The sequence below is a fragment of the Macaca nemestrina genome, chromosome 7, assembly GCF_043159975.1.
Source record: "Macaca nemestrina isolate mMacNem1 chromosome 7, mMacNem.hap1, whole genome shotgun sequence".
In the NCBI taxonomy this organism is placed as follows: domain Eukaryota; kingdom Metazoa; phylum Chordata; class Mammalia; order Primates; family Cercopithecidae; genus Macaca; species Macaca nemestrina.
The window spans coordinates 18842281-18864543 of record NC_092131.1 but is presented as its reverse complement, the minus strand read 5'-3'; the positions used below and the strand labels follow the sequence as shown (position 1 = coordinate 18864543).

The window sequence follows — 22263 nt, the reverse complement described above, 5'->3', positions numbered from 1 at the left end:
GTTTAAAACAACTATTATATTTATTGTCATCATTTGGGGGCATCAGGAATTTGAAGGGGGCACAATGGAACAGCATGTCCCTAATTCATGATGTTTGGGGCCTTGGCTGGAAAATGCCAAAGCTGGTGGCTGGAATCATCATTGTTTACTTACATGACTGGAGGTCGAGGCTGACTGTTGATAGAAACCTTAGCTGTGGCAATTGGCTGGAATGCCTACATATGGCTTCTCCAAGTGGACTTGGCTTACTCACAACATAGTGGATGGGCTGCAAATGTAAGTATCGAGAGAGAGAGAGACACAGAGAGAGAGAGAGAAATATAGAGCGCTCTAGGCACCTCCCTTGCCTTATCCTAGTCCCAGCTCTGCAGCCTCACCAGAAATTTGCAACAAACCCATTGACAGAATTCCCAGGTCCCCTAAAAAGCAGGACAAATCTGAAGCCAGCTTCAGTGCAGGGGTAATGGGGCATTCCTTCCCTTGGAGCCATAGAACCTGGCTTGGAACCCAGGTTCTCTTTTCCAGCTCTGTGACTGGAAAATTTCATTTCATTTCATTTCTCTTGGTCCCAGTTTCCTCATCTGCAAAATGGGTGCTAATAAAAATACTTTTCTTGTGGTGAGCATTAAAGGAGCTATGGCTGTAAAACACTTGGAATTGACAAAGGACTACATAAATGCAGGCTATTGTGATTCAGTTTAAATAATAAGACAAATAATGAATTATAATATACAACTAAGTGGTCGGAAAAATTATTAAAGTGTGATTGTCTCCAGATTTATTCTATTCTATCTGCTGATTAAACCCTGTATTTGCTCACTCTCTTTGTAAATAAAAAGGATTATTTCATGTTAGAAGACAGCCCATACTAATTCCATACTAAGGGATGGAAAGAGATGGTGGGGAAAGAGAGATAGAAAACCCATCTGGGAGTACTGGGGGCATGGAGAGAGAAATTTACTAAGTATTGTAATAGATTATAATTAGACTCAAACTTTGCTGTCTCTAAAAGATACAAATAAAACATTTTAGGTACATTTTTATTGTTTTTGTTTATTGGTCTCTGAATGTAACACTGTTCTTAGACTGGACCACATGGATCTCTAAATGTATAGAGAAAAATGCTACTAGTACTACTACTACTACTACTACTACTACTACTACTACTAATAATAATAATAATAATAATAATGGCAAAAGTGATTAGTAAATTCTACCTGACAGTTTAAGATACTCAAGGTCAAATCTACTATGAGATGAGATCAATTACCCAGAACTAAGTGGCAGTTTTGCAGGGTGAAATGTTAGAACCAATGGTCATGCAGAAATGAGGAGAAATTTTCAGTCCCCCTGTCCATGCAGGACTTTCCGCTGTCAATGACAACTCCCAAGAAGATGGCGTATTCGTCCATTTTCATGTTGCTGATAAAGACATACCTAAGATTGGGAAGAAAAAGAGGTTTAATTGGACTTACCGTTCCACATGGCTGGGGAGGCTTCAGAATCATGGCAGGAGGTGAAAGGCACTTCTCACATGGTGGCAGCAAGAGATGAGAAGAGGATGCAAAAGCGGAAACCCCTGGTAAAACCATCAGATCTCGTGAGACTTATTCATGAGACTTTACCTTGAGAACAGTATGAGGGAAACCGCCCCCATGATTCAAATTTTCTCCCACCAGGTCCCTCCCACAACCTGTAGGAATTATGGAAGTACATTTCAAGATGAGATTTGGGTGGGGACGCAGAGCCAAACCATATCAGATGGTGAAACAAAATTTACACTTCTTTCATAATCAGTTTTATGGCAGTGATGGGAAATTTTGAAAGGAAAAAAATCTTACAACTTTACTGCCCTGTCTTAATTTTCGAGCTATAATTCAGATCAACATGGTATTTTTAATCTATTAGTGTCACTGTGCAAAATTTGGATACATTTTCTTATGGCTGGACTGAGGGCCAAGGTCTGAATGTCTTCAGACCAAAGGAGGATGTTTGGGAGGAAAAAAGAGAAATGTCTGAGTGTTCCTCCAGCCTCTCCTTAGATGCACTCTCAACTCTGCATGGCTTGTGCCATCGTTCCCCATGTACCAAAAAGGAGCACACTCAGCCTTGCTTGGGTATGGAAAGTGAATTACAAAAGCTTGGCCCCCAGAAAGGAAAAGAGCTTATTCCCTAAGACTGAATTTTAATTGCCCTGTCTGGGCTGTTAGACGTCAGATCATACCTTAAGATGCAACAGTACTTTTGATTACACATCTTTATCACTTGGTGAATTCTTTGGTTCTTTGTCATCAATATCATAATTAGACCCCAATTTTTTCATTGTTTCAAAACTAGGAGGTACTCAAACTAACACTGGAGACCTTTCTGAATTTACATTCTTTTCTCTAAATTTGTGCCCCTTTCTGGGATCTCCCTCCTGATCAATCATATTGTGCAAAAACCCTAGTCAGTACCTACTCTTCCCTCCATTCGGTCTTCTGTGAAGTCCATGATTCTGCCTGTGAAATAGTACCCAGATCCATCCCTACCTTTCTATCCTCACAGTTCTAGTGCAGGCCCCTGCTCCTCTCACTGAGACTCCCACAGAGGCCTCCTAAATGGCCTGCTGATCTCCAAGGCCACAGGCACTGCCGTAGTGAAGGTCACATCCCACCCCAGCTCAGAGGCTATGCTGGCTTCACACTCCCCATCTAAACCTCCCCTCAACCCTTGCTCATGGCATCAGGCCCTCCCATCTCTGGTCTAATCTCTTTTCCTTGCCCTTGTACTCTCTCTAACCAGACTCCACTCAGTGTCTTACACATGCACATAAATTCCCACCTTATTATCTTTGATTTCCCTTTTTCTTTTACCTTTCCATTCCCACACACCTTTATTCTCTCCCTTAACAAATGCAAATTAATACTACAATGTCTAACTTTAAAAGCATCTGCTCCATAAAACCTTTCTCTATCATTCTGACTAGAATTAATCCCTCCTTGCCCTATAAGTTCAAAATCCCATCTCTGAAATCCTCTATAGCATTTGCAATTAGTAGCTTATATCTGGATAGAACTTTGTAGCTTATGACCTATTTCCCAATAACTTATCTCATTTGTTTGTAACGTAGTGAGGCACATGTTTTACAAATGAGGAAACTAGGCTGGGTGAGAGGCAGTGGGAGGGGCTGTTTAACATTATGTCAGAGACAGCTCTTGATGCATTTTCCTCCTCTATGATGATAGAAGCTTTTAGCTGGGAACATGACTACCTAGCAAAAGACTCATTTCCCAGACTCCTTTGTAGTCAGGTGTGGCCATGTGACTAAGTTCTAACCAATGGGAGGTGGATGGGAGTGCTGGGTGCAATTTCTGAGCCCAGTGCTTAAGGGGTGGGCCTGGCCCTTATTCCCTTCTCTGCTGACTGGAATGTAGACATGAGGAACCAGAGTACTTGCTTGGTCACAAGATGGAAAATGCATTTAAGGATGGAAGAGCAGCAAGTTAGAAGGAGCCTGGGTCTCTGATGAAAGTGGAGCCACTAAACCAGCCACAGACTGCCTCCTTGGGCTGAATGTGGAGCCACTAAACCAGCCACAGACTGCCTCCTTGGATTTTAAAGTGAGAGAAGGAAACAACTATATTGTTTAAGCTGTTACTATTGTGGCCCTCTTTGTTATAGCAGCTGAACTTACGTCTTAACTAATACAAATAACTTGCCCAAGGTTATAGGGCAGTTAGTGGTAGAGCAAGCATAATTCTAGAATCCAAGCTCTTTCCAATAGATTCAATTGCACGGCTTTATTATCATAATTTGGCTCCTGGATACACACCTTTTCTTTCTCTTTACCTTTTCTTCCCTCTCTCCTTGCTTCATTGTAAATACCTTGGTCACTTATTAAGAGACTATTTACTGAATGCCTTTAGTGTATCAGGCACTGTTTTAGGAGCTGGGAATACCTAAGTAAATAAGTATATTCATCCATTTTCATACTACTATGAAGAAATACCTGAGACTGGGTAATTTATAAAGAAAAAGAAGTTTAATGGTCTCAGTTCCACATGGCTGGGGAGGCCTCACAATCATGGTGGAAGGTGAAGGAGGAGCAAAGTCATGTCTTACAAGGTGGCAGCAAGAGAGCATGTGCAGGGGAACTACCCTTTATAAAACCATCAGATCTCAAGAGACTTATTCACTCTCAGGAGAACAGTGTGGGAAAGACCCACCCCCATGATTCAATTACCTCCCACCAGGTCCCTCCCAGGACGTGTGGGGATTATGGGAGCTATAATTCAAGATGAGATTTGGGTGGGGACACAGCCAACCATACCAACAAGGCAGATGATATCCTGTATTTGTGGAGCTTACGTTTTAGTGGAGCAGAAAGACTACAAGCAAGCAAATAAATAAGTGTATAACATATCAGGTGGTGGTAAGTCCTGGGAAGATAAACCGGGATGATGTGCTGGTGAATGAATTGGGCAAGGGGTGGGGACTTTGGGTAGAGTGATCAGAGAAAACTCCTCTAAGAAGGCGATATTCGAGCTGAGAACTGAACCGTAAGAAGGTCACCCTGTGATTATGTTGATTAAAATCATTCCAGGCAGAGAGAACAGTAAGAACAAAGGTACTGAGGCAGGAATAAAAGTGGCTTCTTGGAGAAATAGTGAAAAGACAAAAACCTTTAAAAAAAAAAAAAAAAAAAAAAACTTTTACTTGGCCGGGTGCAGCGACTCACACCTGTAATCTCAGTACTTTAGGAGGCTGAGGCAGGTGGATCCCTTGAGGCCAGGAGTTCGAGATGAGCCTGGTGAAAATGGTGAAACCCCATCTCTACTAAGAATACAAAAATTCGCTGGGCATGGTGGTGCGCACCTGTGGTCCCAGCTACTTAGGAGGCTGAGGCACAAGAATTGTTTGAACCTAGAAGGTGGAGGTTGCAGTGAGCCAAGATCACTCCACTGCACTCCCACCTGGGCCACAGAGTGAGCCTCTGTCTCAAAAACAAAAATACAAACAACATCATCAAAAACCCTTCTTCCACCACCACACTGTGTCATACATGCATGCAGCAGGTGCTTAGTAAATGTTTGATGAACTGGACAAGACAAATATCTAGTGCTTGATACCTAGATCTCTGTGCAGCTGTCCAACATTCCGGAAGACAATGGGTTCTAGACATGCCCACATTTTTCAGCACTGTGGCTTGTGCTGCTCACTGGATAATGCTTCATTCTTCCTACAATAACTAGGATGACCCATTACCAAGATAAAAGTTTCTTGTTTTTTCACTTGAAAATCCTTCAACATGCAACAAGTCATGGGAACCCATTCTATCCCCTTCAGAGGCCTTTGAGTTCTAGCTCAGCATGAGTATCAGTCAGGTATTTCTGCAAATATGCTATGTAACAAACCACCCCAAAATGCAGTGGCTTACTATAAGTTTATTTTCTTGCTTTACATTTCTGCAGGTCAGCTGTGGCTCTGCTGGGCTGGCCTCAGATTGTCTGAGCTTGGATCCAGACTGGTTTCAAGTCTGCTACTATTTACTCAAACCACTAAGATCCCAAGAAGAGAGTGGCTTTGGTGAGATCAGCTAGCTGATATGAAAACCCCAGATGAAACCAGGTCTCCTCATGCCCAAATGAACCTTCAAACTAAGAGCAAACTGGCAAAGCAAACAGTGAGAAAGTGGGTGACATGAATTCCTCATTGTCTTTGAATAAGTGGTTAACCAGGGCGTGTTTCTCATGACAGATAGCAGATACACAAAAACATGAGCACATTTAACCTCTGCTCACATCGCATCTGCTAACATTCCACTGGTCAAGGCAAGTCACTCGGTCAAGTCTAATGCCAATGAGGCAGGGAGGGAAGTGTACTTCACTCTCAGCAGAAGGGAGATAAGAATGATATTTACTCACCAGTCACCAGTCTATCCTGGCACATAGACAATTCTGACTTTGCTCAGATTTAGAAACTTCATCTGTAGCCAGCGATTTCTCCAATAATGTGTTCCTTGATGGAAACTTTCTCCACTCTTTAGATTTACAAAGACTTCACTTTGGGGACTGTCCTCATCTCTGAGCTGTAAGATGCTGTGCAGCAACTTTATTCTCCTTGGATGAGGGGAACCTCCTTGCCACATCATTTGCATCCATCCCACTTCCAGCTGGGAGCCTGGAACCCAAAGCTCAGAAGTCTCTTTCAAGGGCATACAAGGTAATCAAGGCCTTGATGATAAGCAAGGCCATCAGGATTTGGGGAGCAACCTCTCTAACCAGATGCTGAGGGGACCTCAGATGAACACAGAGCATAACCTTCTGGAATAAATTGTAAGCACCAGTCCCTGTCAAGCGTCCTCTGCATCTTTAAGGATATGGAGATGAATGTGTTTTGTTACAGCAAAGAAAATGAGCGAACCATCGTAAGGGCAAATTGCAGCTCCAGTTGGAAATGGAGATGTAGGGAAGATGCTTCCATAAATATCAGGAGGTGAATTCGTGTGACCCTCTTTCTCAGTGTTTGCTTTACCAGCCTGCTGTCAGTTTGAAGGCTCATTTGGGAGTGAGGAGACCTGGTTCTGTCTTGGGCTTTCACATCAGCTAGCCATGTGAACCCACTGAAGTCACATCTCTTTTACAGGCCTTAGTGGGTCTGACTGTAGCAGTTGTTCTCTGAATCCCAGGCAGGTCCCAGCAACAAATGAATCTGCAAGTGCCGCTAGAGGGAGAGTCGCTCTTGGATGATTGGTCTGCAAGGACTTGCGGGGGGAGAACTATTGAAACTGTTCCAAAAAGATGGGAAGGTTTAGATTCAAAGACAAAGACAGAGAGGGAGAAAAGGGTCATATTCTGAACATCTATGTTAGGCAATACTAGAGGTTTCATATATGTAACCAGATATTAGAACAATACTTTTCCAGCATCAGTTTCACCTAACAAGTATATATGATGGGCATCGAGATTCCAAAGGAACCGTGAGAATGACACTTTCCCAGGCTGACTGGCAAAGAAAATGATCTCATCACTGATAATCTACTATGATACTCAGTTCCTGGCCCTCTCAGCAGACCAAGGGTTTAAACTAGAGTGAAGAAAGAGGGGAGGAGATTTCTTTGTTGCCTCAGGGAGAGAGATCTGTGTGCCACCTTCTGATCCCAAACCCAGGGCTTTGAAATGTTGGAGCCTCAGAGAACTGGAGCCTCACTCATGCCTGAGAAATCTTACATGGACCTGGGTAGAGGGTGGGAAATTAGCCCCACCCAGGGGGTCCTGAACAGGAGCAAAGGTTGATTAAATGCTCTAATGGGGTTCCAGGACAAGGCTGGGATTTGCCACCCCACAGAAATGGTCAGAGCTTGAAGGAGACAGAACTTCCCCTATCCAGAGGTGGCCATGCCAGAGAGTCCCCATAATGATAGACTGCAGAGTCAAGACCATCAAAGGCTGCATCTGGAGGGGAGAGCAGATAAGCTGGTCTCCAAAACTGCACTGTCTTCTGAAGAGAAGGGCACAACAGAGGGAGCTGCCTGCTACCCATCTATAAGCTGAGGCACCCCTCTGAACAGAGATGTACTAGCCAGAGCTAAGGGGGCTGCAGAAGACAGGCCCAGCAGGCTCTTGGAAGAGCCTGGAGAGGTGCCTGTCAATAAAAGCCATCTGGACCATCACTAGGCAGACCAAGAGAGAGCAGAGTCATTCACACAAGTGTGAGCAGTCCTTTCCCATACCTCTCCTCCTTCCCCCAGCTCTGGTTGAAGACAAGTCCAAACTACAGCAAAGAGTGGATGAGGAGGTGAGCAGGCAGGCCAGGGGAGGACAGGAGGTGAGCAGGCAGGTTGGGGGAGGAGAAGCCAGCAATGCCATGCTTCCCTCACTGCCGGAGACAGTTCAAAGCAGGCCTAAGCCAAGTCAAGATTGGAGTTATGTTGAATAGCTTGGACAGGGCATTCTAATTACTGATTGGACTTTGAGATTTTCTGTCATTGCAGCACTTTGTTATTCAAAGGTGAGCAGAAAAGTCAAGGAATCTGCTAGACTAGGTAGGGGAAGACAACCTCTACTGAACAAAGATTAAAGGCAGGTGGGAGACAAAAAATAAAAGTATGTTTTGTTAGATCAGGTGTAATGTTGTGGTGTTTGTTTGCTTGCTTGTTTGTTTTTGAGATACAGTCTTGCTCTGTCGCCCAGGTTGTAGTAAAATGGTGCAAATCTTGGCTCACTTCAACCTCTACCTCCTGGGTTCAAGTAATTCTTGTAGTTCAGCCTCCTGAATAGCTGAGATTACAGGCGTCTGCCACCGCATCCAGCTAATTTTTGTACTTTTAGTAGAGATGGGGTTTCACCATGTTAGCCAGGCTGATCTTGAATTCCTGACCTCAGGTGATCCACCCCCCTCAGCCTCCTAGAGTGCTGGGATTACAGGCATGAGCCACCATGCCCAGCCTTAGATCAGGTGTAATGTTTATTCAATATTCTGGTTGCATGAATATTAGCTTATTCAGCCCTCACTTTTCATAAGACTTGGCTTCCTAACAGTGTTTAGGAAAGACCTTTCTGGTCACGATATGGGTATGCTGAGGAAAAAAGGTCTTCCTTGAATAAATGAACTTTTTCTTAACCGCTGAACAAAATTGAACTTGTTTATTTATCACAGGATTGCTCAGAGCCTTTAATATACTTACGTGCATTTTTGATGTAGAAGAGGAAGACTTCTCAGAGAGCACTTCCCATGCTCATTTGATTGCATGTGTTCTTAGAGTGTATTTAGGAGCTTCAATGAAGAGTTTAGAAAATGCTCTCCTGTAACACAGCAATAGCATCTGTCTTTGGTAGATGAAGAATGTCTTGGTTGCATCTTTTATTCTGAAAAGAGTAGAGACAGGCCCAGGTCACCTTAGGAGATGATGACTTATTAAAAGGATAAACATGGAAATAAGGAAGTCAAGGTTCTCAAGCAGAGGGGTCAGACCCCAAGGGACTAGAACAAAATTTGGTAATTGAAAGTCATTCAAAAGACAACACAGCTCTTTGGCAATGATTTATTGGATATGACACCAAAAGCACAGGAAACAAAAGAAAATAATAAATTGGATTACATCAAAATTTAAAACATCTGTGCATCAAAGGACACAATCAAGAGTGTAAAGGTGGCCCATAGGATGGGAGAAAATATTTGCAAATCATATATCCAGTAAGAGATTAATATCTAGAATATACAAAAAACTGCTATAACTCAACAACAAAAAAAGCAAACAACCCTAATTTAAAAATGAGCAAAGGACTTGAACAGACATTTCTTCAAAAGATATACAAATGGCCGATAAGTGTATGAAACAATACCCTTTCATGATCCAATCAGCCCAGGCCAGAGTGGTACTATCATATGGTAGGCAGGAAAGCTGAGAAAGGTACTATGACAGACATGGCTAGTTGTTTGACAAGGGTGCCATGACAATTCACTGGGGGAAAGATTAGTCCTTTCAAAAAACAGTACCAGGACAACTGGATACCCACATGCAAAAGAATGAAGTTGAACCTATACCTCATGCCTCATATAAAAATTCACTCAAAATAGATAACAGACTCAAACATAAGGGCTACAAAACTTTTACATGAAAACAAAGGTATAAATATCTATGATCTTGGATTAGACAATGGTTTCTTAGATATGATATTAAAATGACAAGTAACAAAAATAAATTGACCAATTGGATATCATAAAATAAAAAATATTTGTGCCTCAAGGGACAACCATGAAGAAAGTGAAAACACAACCCAGAAAATGGGAGAAAATAATTGCAAATCATATTTATGGTAAGGAACCTGTACTCAGAATATATATTTTAAAAAATTCTTACAACTCAATTATAAAAATATTGACAACTAAATTTAAAATGGGCAAAGGATCTGAATAGACATTTTTCAAAGAAGATATACAAACGGTCAAAAAGTCTCCACATCATTAGTCATCAGGGAAATGAAAAAAAAAACCACAATGAGATTCTACTTCATGTCCACTATAATGAAAAGGACAGATTATAATACATGTTGGCAAGGACATGGAGAAATTAGAACACTCATACACTGCTAGAGGGAATGTAAAACGGTATAGCCCTTTTGGAAAAGTCTGTCAGTTCTTCAAAAGGTTAAGCATAGTTACCATATGATCCAGCCATTCTACTCCTAGTTATATAACCAAGAGAAATAAAAACATTTCCACACAAAAACTTGTGCACAAATGCTCATCGCAACATTATTCACAATACCCCAGAAGGAGAAACAACCCAAATGTCCATCAACTGATAAATAAATAAACAACAGTGGCATAATCAAACAATGGTATATTACTTGGCAATACAAAGGAGGAAAGTACTTACGACACGTGCTGCACCAGGGATGAACTTTGAAGAGATCATGCTAAGTGAAAGAAGCCAGTCACGAAGGATCACATATTGCACAATCCTAGTTATATGAAAAGTCCAGAGCAGGCAAATCTATAGGGACAGAAAGTAGATTAGTGGTTGCCTACGGCTGTACGGAATGGAGAGATGAAAGGGAAGTACAAGGGGTTGGGCATGACTAAGGAGTCCACAAGGTTTCTTTTTAGGATAATGAAAAATGTTACAAAGTTGGTAGCAGATGCACAACCACGTGAACATACTAAAAGTCATTGAATTGTACACTTTGAGTGAATTGTGTGGTATGTGAATTACATCCTTTTTAAAATGGTTATTTGCTACATAATATTCATTCTCTTCTTCCTGAACAACCCCACACTCATTTGATTCAAGACACTCCACCAAAGAACTACATTTCCCAGCCTCCCTAGCTAAGTATAGCCACATTACAACTTCCGGTCAATAAAATGCAAGCAGATATTTTCTGTGGAACATCCAAGAAGGCTGCTTAAAGGGAATCAACTGAACTACACTTGTTCTTTAGTCTTTTTTTATTTTCTCCTGCAGCTGGCCTAGAACTCAAATATAACAACTAGCAGCTATTTGGGGTTGTGAATTGACCTTGAGGGTGAACATCACATGCTGAGAAAGACAAAGAACTTGGGTCCCCGATAATCCCATGGAAACACACCCTATCTGTCAGTCTTGGATTGCTCACCTCTAGACTTCTTTTGTGTGAATGAGAAACAAACTTCTATCTTGTTTAAATTCCTGTTATTGTTGGTTTTCCTCTTTTATGGAACAGATCCTAATCCTAACTGACAGCCTAATCCTAATTACCCAAGGTTACTAGTACACAGTACAGTCGATACCCAAAGCCATTTCCCTTACTTCTCCAACATGCCGGCATTTCTGTGGATCGAATGACTTGAGGTTCAGAGGTGAGGAAATCATTCTGTGAAGACAAGATTGCCTGAAATAAAAAGCTCCTATGGGAAATAACACGGGAAGGACAGAGTGGCAACAGATCGCAGAGACTGAGACGTTGAGGAGATGACACTTTATCCTGCAGGTAAAAAGCCATAGAATACAAGCATGAAAGGAATACTTGGTAAAGATTAACCTGTACACATACTACACTAAATTGTTAGATTAAGGCAAGCTCAATTTGCCCAGTGGGAGAAGAGAGAACAAATATAGTAATGGACTTAGAAACATTACCTGTTGCGGCCACGTAAATTAAGTCACAACAAACCGTCCTCGAATCAACTCAGAGAATCCTCAAAAAAGCAAATGAGAGCAAAACACATTTATTTACACAAATGTGGAGAGAAGGATTTTTTCCCTCCCAATTTGGCAAAATACTCCTTTTTTCTAGCCCATCTCATCCCTGCCTCATGGGATTCCCTAGGGCACATTCATTATACCACAGGTTTCTGGCTGACTCTGCAGGTCTCAGAAGTCTAGGTTGCCATCAGAAACTGGCCTGTATGGGCTGGGTATCTAAAAGTTCGATTTCTTTTTTCTATTATCACTTTTTTTTCCCCCCAAGGGCTTCAAAACCCATCTTTTAGTAGCTGATCAGGTTCCTATAACTCTTCTGTAAAGTTCAGGAGGAGGTGGGGGATTGATTTGAAATATTTTCAATTCTCGTGTGTGTGGAGGATGTCCATTTCTTTGGTCAGCTGGCGCCCTCTGTACTTGGGAAAAGACGCTTCCCCTATTTCACGTGGTTCTGGTGGAACTGCCAATCACAGGCCTTCTTCAGCCTCCTGGTCACATGACTGGAACCTGGCCTATCACAAAACTCCATTCTCCAGCCTCCAATGATTGAGAAGACCACAGGACCCAAGCAGGACCAATCAGAACTTTCCATGGAGGCAAGGCTAATAGGAACGCTGAGAAGGAGGTTATGTTCTCTCTCTGGGTTGGTGGATTATCAGGGTCATGGAGCCTGGCGCTGGCAGGAACTGTTTTTCCCACCTCACAGAAAGAACTTCCTGGAGAGTAGGCAGGACTGAGAGTTGGAATGAAAATGACAGAGCCCTGTCCACAGTGTTAAAGTACTCAAATCTAGCTAGGACTGCAAGCAGCTCAACTCTTGGACTTGTAAGTTACATGAACCGAAAAAGAAATTAATTAGATTTCTGTCACTTGCAGCTGCAACAGTTCTGACTGATAATACAAAGTCCAGACAAAACAGGGTATCAAGGCACATCTGTCCAAGCAACGCAACAGGTCTTTATCACAACGTTTTCAAAAGGGAATGTCAGATCAACCCAGGGTTCTGGAAATATTTGGCGAAAGGTGAATAATATATATAGAAAGTGGCTTGGGTTTTCTGGCTCTGTCATTCTTGCCAGCTACCTAGGATCAGAGTGATTGCAAAAATCAGATTCTGGCCCATGTGGGGTGCAAACTAGGTCTCTGGCATCATGTAACTGAGCTAATTTTGAAGGCATAGGCTCTCCTCAATTCTTAAAATAAAAAGCCCCCCACACTTGTGTCAATCATGTAGCCAATTAAGAGGCCTCGAAATGACAAACCACCGCATTGTCAAGGTAGATTAAAGACACAGAAGAAGTTTCTGATGGTTGGGATAATTAGACTGTCATCCTGCTGCATGGCCCGATCTGCTTGCCAGGGAGGGGGATGTAGAGGAGCCCAGGATTATTTTAACAGGTGGTTTAGGGAGCAACTCCCCTGAACGCTCACCTGCTTGGCCCAGAGCAGGGATTGAAATACCAAAACCAGGAGACTGGGGGTGAGGTGTTTTTCTGTGTGTGCCTATGTGTTTTTTTTCCTGATGTATAGTTACGGCCAAGGTGTACTGTAATCAAGCAGCCCCATCTGTTTGCAAAACACAGGCACCTTCCACAACTCATCTGCCCCAAGGGGCTTTACTTGAGATGAAGTTTATTTGCTCAACAATTTACTTCCTTTCCTTTCCTCAGGGACCCTATTTAAACCTTTGAATGCACGTATCAAATTTCAGATTTGATTTCTCCCAACCCACACCTCTTCCCAGCCAGTCCACAGAAATCCCCATGAACGGTGATTACCTTCCTCGCCCCAGAGATGGAGAGAACTCCAGTTGAACACGATTACTCAGCTCCCAAAGACTAAATAGAGGAACTATCCCTAATTTACAGAGAGTTAGGACCCTCCCATCCACACCCTCCTTGGGAGAGGTGGGTCTTTATTGCTTTGCTGCAGGGAGTCACAAATCTAGTGCTAAAAAAAAATTCAAATTTATATACACATGACGGCCCCAAAGGCAAAATCTGTAAGAGGTGCCAAACACTGCCAGAAACACAGTGAGATGAAGAAAATGTTATTTGCTGTTATCTTCTCAAGGAGATCTGTGTGTGTTGCAGGAATATTTTAATACACTGCTGCTTTAGATGACTGGAGCAGTTTGGGTAGGGTGTGCAGACAACAGTCTTCCTCCCACCTACCCTTTTGAGTTTGTACCTATTGCTGCCATAACAAATTATCACAAACTCAGTGGCTTAAAACAACAGAAATATATCCTTTTAAAGCTCTAGAGGCCAGAAGTCCGAAATATTCCTACTGGGCTAAGATCAAGGTGTGAGTTGTGCAGAGTTGTGCTCCCTCTGGAGGTCCTAGGGAGAATTTCTTTCTATACCTTTCCAACTTCTTGAGCAGCATTCCTTGGCTCATGGCCCCTTATTCCACCTTCAAAGGCAGCAATGTGACATCTTCTTTCTCTGATTCCTTCCTTTTGCCCCCATCACATGGCTTTTTCCTCTTCTGTCAGTAGTCACATCTCCCTGTGTCTGCCTCTTATGTGGACGCTGGTGATTACATGGAGCCTACTCAAATAATTTCCCCATCTCAAAATTCCCAATGTATTCACATCTGCAAAGACCCTTAATTTTTATAACGTAACACTGAGAGGTTCCAGGGTTTAGGAACTGGTATCTTTGGAGGTCACTATTCAGCGAATGATGCTTCCTGTTATGGGTTGAAGAGTTACGTCCCGCTTATCGATTAGGGGAAGCAAGCACTCTCAGCCTGGTGGTGGGAGTTCAAATTGATGCCGGACAACTTGGCAGTCTCTATCAAGAGTAAAATATATTTTCTCTTGTGTTCAGCAGTTTCTTCTAGGAATTCATCAGTTCAGCTTCTAAGAATTCATCATGGAGATGTATTTGAAAATGGATGTGTAAGGATTTTTTTTTTCTAGAATTGTTATCACAGCCCAACTTTCTAAACAGCCTGCTTGGTCCCAGCTATGAGGGCTGGTTGGACAAATTAAGGAACATCCATAGCATAAAATGCTGTGCAATTGTATAAGAGAATGAGATAGAGCTGTGTAAGTTAATGTGGAAGCCTTTAAGATAAGGGAGTAAAATAAGGTCATAATATGCAGAGTAATTCTCATATGTGGAGACAAAAGAAGAGGGGTGTGTGTGTGTGTGTGTGTGTGTGTGTGTGTGTGTATTTGTATAGACCTACAATATTCCTGGAAACAGAGGACAGGTTGTTCCCTCTGTGGAGGGTGACTAGGAAGAGGGAGATATGGAATAAAAATGGTTTTAAGTTTTTACAATGGGTATTTATTACTTTTAAAAGCAGTTAATAAAAAAGAGAGCACAAACATTGGTTTGAAACAGCTAGTTTTCAAGAAGTGACTTTTATTAACCTATCCAAGTCACCCATAATTTCTGGTCTTATCTCCCCATCTCCCCAACCCTCATCACCAACACTGAGGTCTTTCCTACAACCCCACCAGATCACAGTACCTTTCTCCTTGGAGGCTCCCACAGGTGTCCTTTGAAGCCAGATTGATTTCTGCAGGTTACAAATGGGAATTTGAGGGGGACATTTACAATGGGGGGAAAATATTAATAATTGTCTCTGATCATAAACCAGGACTGGGAGAGGGGTGGCAGGAAAGGAATCTCAGCCTAGAGTTGAATACTTTGGAGTTCAAATTCTGGTCATGTGACCTTGAGCAAGTCACCCAACCATTCTGAACCTCGGTTTCCTCATCTACAAGATAGGAATAATAATATAAACTCAGGACTGTGGTGAAAATCAAAATTAAACGTGAGACTATAGGAGATTGTGTTTTGGAAGCTTTAGACACTCCCCCAGTGGACACCCTCTCTGGGGATTGCCCTGACCCCGTGCTCAGACTGTATTGCTAGGGAAAAGACTTAGATCTGAGGAATATAGGGTTAATAGTACAGGATCTTCAGAACTTGCGGCTGCTTTGTTACCTAGAGGAAGGCACAAGGTCTGTGTGCCTGAGTTTCTAGTCTATAAAACAGAATTCGTAAAACACAAAGTTAATAGATAAGGCCGTGTAGGGTTTAATTGACCTTGGAGTACATTGAGAACCTCTTTAAATAAAAACAAAAATGTTAAAGGTTATGAGCTACCCACGGTCTCTTGACTATTGATGCTAACCAACAGTACTGCTCCAACTCAAAACCAACATTCTTGGCTCAAACCACTGCATGTCCAGAGCCAGAGGGTAAATAAATACACAAGACAATTGCAAGGGGATCACAAGGTGACCAAGGCTGGCTGTGAATTGGAGCCAAGTAAGTGAATTGGAAGTAGAGCACAGCCACATAAGGCAAACAAACTCTGCTCCAGGCGTGTGGATGGGCTCAGAGCTTCTCATGCCCGCACTGACTGGACTCGCTGGCTGGGCTCGGGCCATGTGAGCAGAAGCCTGGGATGCTTCAGCCTCATTACACAATACCTTGTACCCATCCCGAACCGAATGCCGAAGCAGGAAGAGGTGTCTGTCCAGACTGCAAAGGAGGACAACTTTTCTTAGAAGGCCCCCAGGTCCCGTGTAGCCTTAAAAAGATCAGTGCTGTTCAGTGTCCTTAGACTAGGTTTGAAGTGAAGAATTCCCTTCCCCAGAGTTGTTATAGTGGAGTGCCAGTCCCGTACCTGAGTCCTGGCCTTGACATTTACTAAGTGGGTAACCTTGGGCAAGTTGTTAAACTCTCTGAGACTTAATTTCGTCATTTACACAATGGGTGTCATACCGAATTTCCTAATTTCGAAGATGACATTTTGCAACATTTCTGAAACCATGCTGGGTCTTACGATTAAGGTGTATATTTAATTTGCCATTGCTTCTTTTATTCTTAGACTCTTGCAGGATCACTGATATTTTTAACAACTATATTAACATTTCTTTATTAGCAGCTTTATTCACACACCATACAATTCACCAATTTAAATTTTACGGTTCGGTGATTTTCAGTATATTCACAGAGTTGTACATTCATCACTACAATAATTTTAGAACATCTTCCCCAAAAGAAAACCTCTACCGTTTAGCTATCGTATGACCCCGGTCTCTCTGTCTTTATAGTCAGGCTTTTTCTGGACATTTGCTACCAATGAGTCATATGATATGTGGTCCTTTGTGTCTGGCTTCTTTCATTTGGCATGTTTTCTAGATTCATCCATGTTGTGACATGCATCAATAATTTCTTTTTATGTCTGAATTAATATTCCATCATATGAACATGCCATATTTTATTTATCATTCATCAGTTGATGTTTGTTTCTTTGTGTCTATTTTATGAATAAAACTACTATGAACATTCATGTACAAGCTTTCGTCTGAACGTGTTTTAATTTTTCTTGGATACGTAACTAGGAGTGAAATTGTTGGGTCATATGTTAACTTGGTAACAATGGTTAACTCTTTGAGAAACTACCAGACTTTTCCAAAGTGCCTGCACCATTTTATTTATTTATCTGTTTGTTTGTTTGTTTGTTTGTTTGAGGTGGAGTCTCACTCTGTCGCCCAGGATGGAGTGCAGTGGTGCAATCTCAGCTCACTGCAACCTCTGCCTCCTGGGTTCAAGCCATTCTCCTGCCTCAGCCTCCTGAGTAGCTGGGACTACAGGTGCCTGCCACCACACCTGGCTAATTTTTGTATTTTTAGTAGAGATGGGGTTTCGCCATGTTGGTCAGGCTGGTCTTGAACTCCTCACTTCAGGTGATCCACCCTCCTCAGTCTCCCAAAATGCTGAGATTACAGGCGTGAGCCACCGTTCCTCGCCAGCGGCACCATTTTATATTCCTGCCCGCATTGTATGATAATTCCAATTTCTCTGTATCTTTTCCAACACTTTTTATTGTCTGATTTTTTAAATTATAGCCATCCTGTGAATGTGAAGTATTATCTCACTGTAGTTTAATTTGCATTTCCCTGATGACAAATGATGGTAACATATTTGCCTATTGGTCATTTGTATATCTTCTTTGGAGAAAGGTCTCTTCAGAAACTTCGCCCATTTTTAAGTTGAGTTGTCTTTTTATTACTTAGTTGTCAGAGTTTTTAAAATATGTTTTAGACACAAGCGCCTTACTGACATATTATTTGTAAATATTTTCTTCCATTCTGCGGGTTGTCTTTCCATTTTCTTGATGGTGTCCTTTTAATCACGAATGTTAATTTTGACAAAGCCCAAACAATCTCTTTTTCTGTTTGTTGCTGTGCTTTTGGTGTCATAATTAAGGAATCATTTTTAAATAAAAATCACAATGGTTTGCCTTCTTTCTAAGATTAAGTTTTATTTCTTACAGTTAGGTCTATGATCCATTTTGAGTTCATGTTTATAGGTCATGTGAGGCAGGGGTCCAGATTCATTCTTTTGCATGTGGATTTCCAGTTGTCCCAACACTATTTGTTGAAAAGAATACTCCTTCCCCATTGAATTTTCTTGGCACTCATCTTGAAAATCAATTGATCCTACATGTGAGAGTTTATTTCTGGACCTCAATTCCATTTCACTGATCTGTCTGTCCATCCTCATATAGACACTACCACATGGTCTTGATCACTGCAGAATCGTAGTTAGCTCTAAAATCAGGGAATGTGAGTCCTGCAATGTCGTTCTGCTTTTTCAAGATTGTTTTAGCTGTTCTCAGTCCCTTACACTTCCCTAAGAATTTTAGGATCAGCTTGTCAATATCTGCAAAAAGGCATCTGAGATTTTGATAGGGAATGTGTTCAATCTCTAGATCAGTTTAGGGAATATTGCTATCTGAGCAATGTTAACTCTTCTAATCCATGAACATGGGATATTCTTCTATTCATTTAGACCTTCAATTTTTTCCAACAATGATTTATATTCTTTTGGGTATAAGGTTTGCACTTTTTTAAAAAATTATTTTTGAGACAGAGTCTCACTCTGTCGCCCAGGCTGGAGTGCAGCAGTACTATCTTGGCTCACTGCAGCCTCTGCCTCCGGAGTTCAAGCGATCCTCCCACCTCAACCCTCTGAGTAGCTGGGATTATAGTTGCATGCCACCATATCTGGCTAATTTTTGTATTTTTAGTAGAGACAGGGTGATCTATGTTGCTATGTTGGCCAGGCTGATCTTGAACCCCTGGCCTCAAGTGATCCACCCGCCTCAGCCTCCTAAAGTGCTGAGATTACAGGCGTGAGCCACCGTGCCCAACCTACTTCTTTCATTTATTTCTAAGTATTTTCTTCCTTTTTACACTATTGAAATGGAATTGTTTTCTCAATTTTATTTTCATTGTTCAATGCTAGTATATGGAAATACAATTGACTTTTGTACATTGATTTTGTACTCTGAAACTCTGCTGAACTTGTTTGTTCTAATAAATTTTTAGTGGATTCCTTAGGATTATCTGTATACAAAGTCATTACATGTGTTTCTTCTTTGTTTCTGATTTGGATACCTTCTATTTCTTTTTCTTACCTAATTGCCCTCACTAGAACTCAAGTACAATGTTGAATAGGAGTGGCAAGAGCGGCCATCCCTCTCTTGTTCCTGGTCTTAAGGGGAAAAGCAGTCCTTCACTATTACGTGTGATGTAGCTGTGGTGTTTTCATAGATGTCTTTGAAAGGGTTGAGAGAGTTCCTTCCTATCCCTAGTTTTTTGTTTGTTTATTTGTTTGTTTAGCATTTTTATCATAAAAGGATGTTGAATTTTGTCAAATGCTACTGCAGTAGAAATAACAGTGTAATTTCCAGTCTCTCCAGTGTTTTGCTTGGAGTAAAAGGTCTTTGGACCACTTCACTAATTTTAGCATCAGCCCCAAGCAAGGAACACCTAAGATCTGCCAAGTCACTGACTTTGGGACATCTCAGAGGAGAGGAGCACCCCTTTCCCACACACCGTTTACTCCAGCTGGCCTTCCACTTGGACCCCAGTTGCACTGTCCTATTCAAGGGCTGATTCCTATTACCATGGATAATCAAGGCCTGGAAGATCAAGAGTTGAATTTTCAAGACAATCAGATCAGATTCTTTCTTTGTCTTTTGGGGGATGATTTTTTCTCATCTTCACCATAATTTTCCTCTAATTTCTACCCATGGGCATTGGAACTTGGGCATAAGACATACATACACTGAACTCAATTGTTTTGTAAGTTTTTCACAGGTTTTTATTTTGCCTAGGTAGTCGGGGAGTACTCTTTTTTTTTTTTTTTTTTTCTTTGAGGCAGAGTCTGGCTGGAGTGCAATGGCTCAAATTCAGCTCACTGCAACCTCCACCTACTGGGCTTAAGGGATCCTCCCCACTCAGCCTCTTAAGTAGCTGGGACCACAGGTGTGCACTACCACACCTGGCAATATTTTTGTGTTTTTTGTAGAAATGGGGTTTCATTATATTGCCTAAGCTGGTCTCAAACTCCTGAGCTCATGTAATCTGCCTGCCTCAGCCCTTGATGTGCTGGGATTACAGGTGCGAGCCACCATGCCCAGCTGAATAAATTCTCTGAGGGCCGAGACCAAGCCTTTGAGCTTTTCACAGAACCAGGTAAACTATTTGTCACAAAGAACAGACTTGATAAAGACACTTTACTACTAATCTCAACCTTTTAGCAAAACTGTCACATATGACATGCTATCTGGCCTGTACACTACCACCTTTCCTATGTTTGGAAGATGCTGAGCAGGAGAGAATGACACCAACACGTTCATGAGAGAAGAAACTGAAACACAGAGCCCAGGGGCCACCCAGATCCCTGGTTTCAGCTGTCCCTGTGTGGCTTTATGTCTTCCACAAATTGAACATGGTGCTGAAAGAAAAGAAACACTGCTATCCCCACATTCTTTTACAACTTCACGAGAAAGCCATATTCGCCAGCTTAATCAAAGAGACTTTGTCAGTGTCTAATGTCACAACACAGATCATCCCACGCAATGTTGTCTGTCACTCCCTGTTGCAGCTTGAAGAGAGATATTGGCAAAGTATGGCATGATGTGGCATTATTAGATGGCAAGCATGCCCCCCAGGGTATGACAAATGCCACACTCAACTCAGAGAAGCTTCACTGCCAGGAGTCTTCTCACCAGTGATAGTAACATGACAAAGCTTTCATGTTAGGACATCCTCTCTCTCCTTCAACACCCTCCCCACTCCAAATTCTGATTTAGGGCATCGCTCACTAACATAGAAACCAGAACTTTTCACTGAAGAAAAAAAAAAAAAAAAGCAACGATCCATTTTATTTGTGAAACCAAATCTACGTAAATCAGCACAGTCCCTGGCACAAGCTAAATGCTCAATACACATTCACTCTTGTTCAGTTATTACTGTTCTCAATGGGGCGCTTAATGGAGGTATCCATCTGGGAATCAAAGTTCTCCAGCTGGACAGAGCTTTGGGCTGGGTTTCTTTGGGAGAGATGAGTGGGGATTTCCTGGTTTTGTTTCAGAGAAATAACCGGGACAGCTGTGAGCCATTTTGTACAAACTGTGCCCCTGTGCACACAGGTGGAATTAGTTGCTCATCAGAGTCAATAGGCGCGTAGGTAGCTCAGGAACTCAAGCAAGGCAGGTGCTAATCAAGATTCATTTCTGAAAAGATTAGATGTCCCTAACGCTTCCAGTGCTATTCCAGGTGCTGGGAATACAAATGAACATCGGCCAGGCTCTGCCTCTGAGCAGTCACCTACTTGCAGCGGAGAAGGTAGGAGAGCAAACACGCTTATGTGCCATGTGGTGTGGACCACTCTGATGGAGGGACTGGCAGGAGAGCTTCCCAAATGGGGTGACATTCAAGTGGATTTACAAGAATTAATCATGCATCAGGCAGACAGGGAGAGAAACACTTAAAATCTGTTTATCTGTAATTCGAGAAATAATAATAATAATAATAAAAACCCAGCTTTCCCACAGGACACAGAACTGTCTAAGGGTCAAGGCTATGGACTTTTAACAGGCCTGGGACTGACTCTTGCTCTACCACCAAGATCTTGGGAAAATAAAAACAAAAACCACAACAATTATAGCAACTAGTATTTAAGCCAACTTTTTTTCGTCTGCAAAAAAGGGACAACAATAATGGAAACTACTTTAAAAAGAAAACACATGTAAAGCATTTGACACAATGCCGGGCACGTGTAACATACTCCATACATGGGAGACTGTTGTTACTATCACGGGGAGCTTGTGAGGATCAAATGAGACTTGAGATGTGAGCCTAATCTGTGAAGCCAAATATCTGGAATTATTACTTCAGGCAGAGGGACTATCTCATGTAAAGGCAGGGAAGTTAAAGGAGTGATGATTGTTTCTTGAAGGGAGAGTCCTTGAGTGTGGTGGGAAGGAAAGCTGCACAATGAAAAGGAGGAGGTATTTGTATTGAATAATCAGACAATTGATTAGAGGCCATAGGTCTTGCTTTAATTATTCAGTTATATGACCAAACATATGGAACAAGAAAATCACGAGAGAAAAAAATCACTGGGATCATAATGTTGAGTTGAGATTTTTTACATTTTTAAATAATGAAACATTCACATAATTATAAATAATATTAATACAAAACATATATAATAAATATTTGTTAAAATTTTAAGTAACAATACTAATATATCCCCACTCCTAGA

The 22263-nt window shown here is 41.7% G+C and overlaps 1 long non-coding RNA gene across 1 annotated transcript; it reads right to left on the bottom strand.

Moving 5' to 3' along the window:
- Positions 1-1302: 1302 nt before the first annotated feature.
- LOC105467575 (uncharacterized) lies at positions 1303-10736 on the bottom strand. Its single transcript, XR_978972.2, has 3 exons — positions 10364-10736; positions 8669-8849; positions 1303-1579 (listed from the first exon to the last, which is right to left on the bottom strand). It is a non-coding gene; the product is annotated as an uncharacterized lncRNA (long non-coding RNA).
- Positions 10737-22263: the final 11527 nt, after the last annotated feature.